This window comes from Macrobrachium rosenbergii, chromosome 48 (genome assembly GCF_040412425.1).
Source record: "Macrobrachium rosenbergii isolate ZJJX-2024 chromosome 48, ASM4041242v1, whole genome shotgun sequence".
In the NCBI taxonomy this organism is placed as follows: Eukaryota; Metazoa; Arthropoda; class Malacostraca; order Decapoda; family Palaemonidae; genus Macrobrachium; species Macrobrachium rosenbergii.
Window position 1 is genome coordinate 623,002 of NC_089788.1, and position 5,000 is coordinate 628,001.

General features: G+C 36.3%; 1 protein-coding gene across 1 annotated transcript in view; it reads left to right on the forward strand.

Moving 5' to 3' along the window:
• LOC136831164 (nephrin-like) overlaps window positions 1-5,000 on the forward strand; it is a 337,951-nt gene that overhangs the window by 84,144 nt on the left and 248,807 nt on the right. The gene's annotated exons all lie outside the window — the stretch shown is intronic.

Consider the following 5,000-nt stretch of genomic DNA (forward strand, 5'->3'; position numbering starts at 1 on the left):
AGAGAGAGGTCTTAATTGATTTATTTTTTCTTATTATTTTCCTCAGGGTTTTTGCTAGAGAGAGAGAGAGAGAGAGAGAGAGAGAGAGAGAGAGAGAGAGAGAGAGAGAGAGATCGGTATTTTTTCATGGAGAGAAATAGAGAGATCGGTATTATTTCATAGAGAGAGAGACAGAGAGAGAGAGAGATCGGTATTTTTTCATAGAGAGAGAGAGAGAGAGAGAGAGAGAGAGAGAGCGGTATTTTTTCATTGAGAGAAAGAGAGAGATCATCACTTTCTAAAGTAGAGAGATCGGTACTTTTTTCACGAAGAGAGAGAGAAGAGAGAGAGAGAGAGAGAGAGAGAGAGAGAGAGAGAGAGAGTAGGAAGTAGGTACATCCGTCCGTGCTTGCTTCCCGAAGTATTTTTGCCTTAGTGTATAAGTCTCTTTGGCAGAAATGTCTTCAATCTCTGAAGACTGATGGAAATTTCGGTTTTTACCCCATATTGAGAGAGAGAGAGAGAGAGAGAGAGAGAGAGAGAGAGAGAGAGAGAGAGAGAGAGAGAGAGAGAGAGAGAGAGAGATTCCATTACCAGGCAGCTGAATTCAAGTGTGTGTGTGTATTTGTGTTTTTGAGTGTGTTGTCTGTGAGGGCGTCTGTGTGTGTATGTATATATATATAGTGTGTGTGTGTGTTTGTGTATGTGTGTATCACACAAATCTATAACCACATACCAAAGACGATCAACCCATTACAAAGTAAATAATCCCCCCAAAAAATAAAATCCTGCAGGCGTATCCTACCGCCCGAATTTATCGATAATCCCCTGAATCTGTCAGCCATTAAGGACTTCCGACCCCATCCTTCTTAGGAAGTCACCCACCGGAGAATTTAAAAAATAAAAATTAAAGCAGGACTTCGAAAAAGGACTTCCAAAAAGGACTCGTTCCTTCTGGAGGAAATGAACTTTTCCATTAAGAAGGATATATATTGATCAGAAAGGAAGACGCATTTTATTCCTTCAGGAAGAGCCAATGGGCAGGAAAATCCTTTCCCCTTTTGGAAGGATATTCAAAGGATATGGCAATTTAAGGATTTTTATTTTTTTTGTACTTTTTTATCTGAAAACTCTCTTTTTTTATTTTTTTTATCAGACTATAATTTCAGTTTTTTTTTATTTTCTATCAGACTATAATTTTTGTTTACTTTTAATTTTTTATCAGAGACTATAATTTCTATATTTTATTTTTATGAAAATTTTATTTTTATTTATTTTTAATTTTTTATATCAGAGAGTATAATTTTTACTTTTTTAAAATTTTTTATCAGACTGTAATTTTCATTTATTTTGAATTTTTTTATCAGAGACTATAATTTCTGATTTTTTTTTTTACTTTTCATCAGAATTTGATTTTTAAATAATTTTTATTTTTTATCAGGGACTGTAATTTTCATTCTAGTGAGGGGAAAATATCGATCCTTGTTTCTTGGCGAGTGTTTTTGTCAAAGTTTGCAGTGTTTGTAAATCGTTGATGAACGCTAATATATATATATATATATATATATATATATATATATATATATATATATATATATATATATATATACATATATACATATATATATATATATATATATATATATATATATATATATACAGTATATATATATATATTGTATATATATATATATATATGTATGTATGTATATATATATGTATGTATATATATATATATATATATATATATATATATATATATTTATTTATTTATTTATTTATATTTACATTTATATACACGTTCATCAACGATTTGCAAATACTGCAAAATCTGACACGCCCACTCGCCAAAAAACACGTACAAATAAAACGCTATTCCACCGTTTAACCTCTAGAATGAAAACCGTCCCTGATAAAAAAAAGAAATATAAAAATCCTTAAATTGCCATATCCTCTGAATATCTTTTTGGAAAGGGGAAAAGGATTTTCCCGTCCATTGACTGTTTCCCGAAGGAATAAAACGCGTCTTCCTCTCTGACCAACATATATCCTTCTTAATGGAAAAGTTCATTTCCCTCAGAAGGAACGAGTCCTTTTAGGAAGTCCTTTTTCGAAGTCCTACTTTAATTTTTATTTGTTAAAATTCTCCGGTGGGTGACTTCCTAAGAAGGATGGGGTCGGAAGTCCTTACTGGCTGACAGATTCAGGGGATTATCGATAAGTTCAGACTGTAGGATTCACTTGCAGGATTTTTTTTTTTTTTTTAAAGGATTATTTGCTTTGTAATGGGTTTGTCGTCTTTGATAAGTGGTTATAGATGTGTGTGTGATATACACACAAACACACGTATGTATATGTATATACATACATACATACATACATACACAAATTCTAAAACAGCACACTAGCAGCCTTCTAGCTTAAACTGTGATTCCTGGAGTGAAGGGGAAGTAAAATATTGTGAATTAACCAAATACCGGAATTTTAACACCTGAGTGAAGGTTGGCCATTGTTGTCTCTCTAATGTCGATTGACAGATAGCTCCCCCCCCTATCTACCTCCCCTCTCCCTCCCTCACCCAAAAAAAAACAAGTTAAATTACAAGGGGAAAAAATAACCATAAACTAATTATCAGCGCTGTCTGGGTCCATGAAACTAGTTTGTATTTAATCACTAGTTTTATATTTATCATTATTTAGCGCAGCTGAAGAGTTTGTCATTCGTATTTTTATGTTTATCACTATTTAGCGCAGCCGGAGAGTTTGTCATCCGTATTTTTATATTTAACACTATTTAGCGCAGCCGAAGAGTTTGTCATTCGTATTTTTATGTTTATCATTATTTAGCGCAGCTGAAGAGTTTGTCATTCGTATTTTTATGTTTACCATTATTTTGCGCAGTAGAAGAGTTTGTCATCCGTATTTTTATGTTTATGTTTATCACTATTTAGCGCTCCCGGAGAGTTTGTCATCTGTATTTTTATATTTATCACTATTTAGCGCAGCCGGAGAGTTTGTCATCCGTATTTTATATCTATCACTATTTAGCGCAGCCGACGAGTTTGTCATTCGTATTTTTATGTTTATCACTATTTAGCGCAGCCGAAGAGTTTGTCATCCGTTTTTTTATATATTTATCACTATTTAGCGCAGCCGAAGAGTTTATCATCCTTATTTTTGTATTTATCACTATTTATCGCAGCCTAAGAGTTTGTCATCCGTATTTTTCTAGTAAACTTTCTTGTTCAACATTTTTCCACATGGCTGTGCGAACGTTTTATCGCCTCATTGTCATTCTCGTTTCCCTCTTGTCAAAAAGTGTCATTCAGTGAATCGCTGAAAGACCGAATATACATATTTTCCCTTTTTCTTCCCGTAATTTTCCGCTGCCGTTTTTTCCCTCAACCGCGGAAGAAAAATAGTAGCGAATATTTTCCCTTTTTTTTTTTGGCGGAGGGAGACTGATTTTTATTTTTTTTTTTTTCGAAGTGTCCTTTTATCAACAAGAAAAACTCCTTTCCGGCTTTCCTGGTGAACCACGCATTTGTTTACGATCGACAAAAGGCGACGTCAGCTGTTTTCCGTCAGGCTTTGCTAGAGCCCGGATGAACGAGCTTTCTCGATTTTGTTGGTGGGTGGGGGGGGGGGATTCGTCTGCGCTTTTTATTATTATTATATTTGTGTGGGGTCCTCTCTCTCTCTCTCTCTCTCTCTCTCTCTCTCTCTCTCTCTCTCTCTCTCTCTGGTTCCACCCTCGTTTTATTTTTTTCCTCTTCTCTCTCTCTCTCTCTCTCTCTCTCTCTCTCTCTCTCTCTCTCTCTCTCTCAGTTTATCTGGTTCCAGCCTCCGTTTCTCTCTCTCTCTCTCTCTCTCTCTCTCTCTCTCTGTTATCTCGTTCCAGTCTCCGTTCTCTCTCTCTCTCACTCTCTCTCTGGTCCACTGTCGTTATATTTTCTTTCTTCTTCTTATCCTTCTCTCTCTCTTCTCCTCTCTCTCTCTCTCTCTCTCTCTCTCTCTCTCTCTCTCTCTCTCAGTTTATCGGATTGCAGTCTCCGTTCTCTCTCTCTCTCTCTCTCTCTCTCTCTCTCTCTCTCTCTCTCTCTCTCTCAGATTTAGCAGTCGTCATCATCGGCAGATAAAGGAGGAGAAGGAGAAGATTCCCGGTTCCCGGTTCCCGGTTCCCGGGACATCCGTCATCAGAAATCGATTGGCATAACCAACCCAACAAAGATTTCAATTATCCAGTCGGAGAGTCTCCGGGTTTAGCCGAATCGGCTAAGAAATGAAATTCCCACTCTCCATTCCCATTCCCATTCCTACCCCTTCCCCCAGTCACCTCACGTCACCCCCTCCCTCTCCCTACCTCCCTACCTCTCTCGGCTTTTTCACTTGAAGAAGAAGAAGAAGAAGATGGGAGTGAAATATTGAAAGGTTTTGGGGAGAGAGAGAGAGGGAGAGAGGGGGGGGAGGGGGAGGGAGTTAAGAAAGGCGAGGAAAACTTATATCTTCTTCTTATACATATTTAAAGGAATTCAATTTATCTGGCTGATGTCTGAGGAAATGTTTAATCACTTCAAAAAAATATGTATATAACTTTTTTCAGTAGCAAGAAAAAATAAAAAGAAAATACTCTGCCAAAAAAAAAAAACTTCTCCCTCAATGAAATGTCTGTCGATTTTGGAGCAAATTTTGGTGTATTTGAAAGTTTTTTTTTCGATTATTTTTGCTACTTAGCTAAGATAGAAAATTTTTCTATTATTTCTACCTAATTAGCTAAGATAGAAAATTTTTCTGTCCGCCCTCAGATCTTAAAAACTACTGAGGTTAGAGGGCTGCAAATTGGTATGTTGATCATCCACCCTCCAATCATCAAACATACCAAATTGCAGCCCTCTATCCTCAGCAGTTTTTATTTTATTTAAGGTTAAATTTAGCAATAATGTGCATCTGGCAACAATGTAAGCCAGGCCACCACCGAGCTGTGGTTAATGTTTCGTGGGTCGCGGCTCACACAGCGTTATA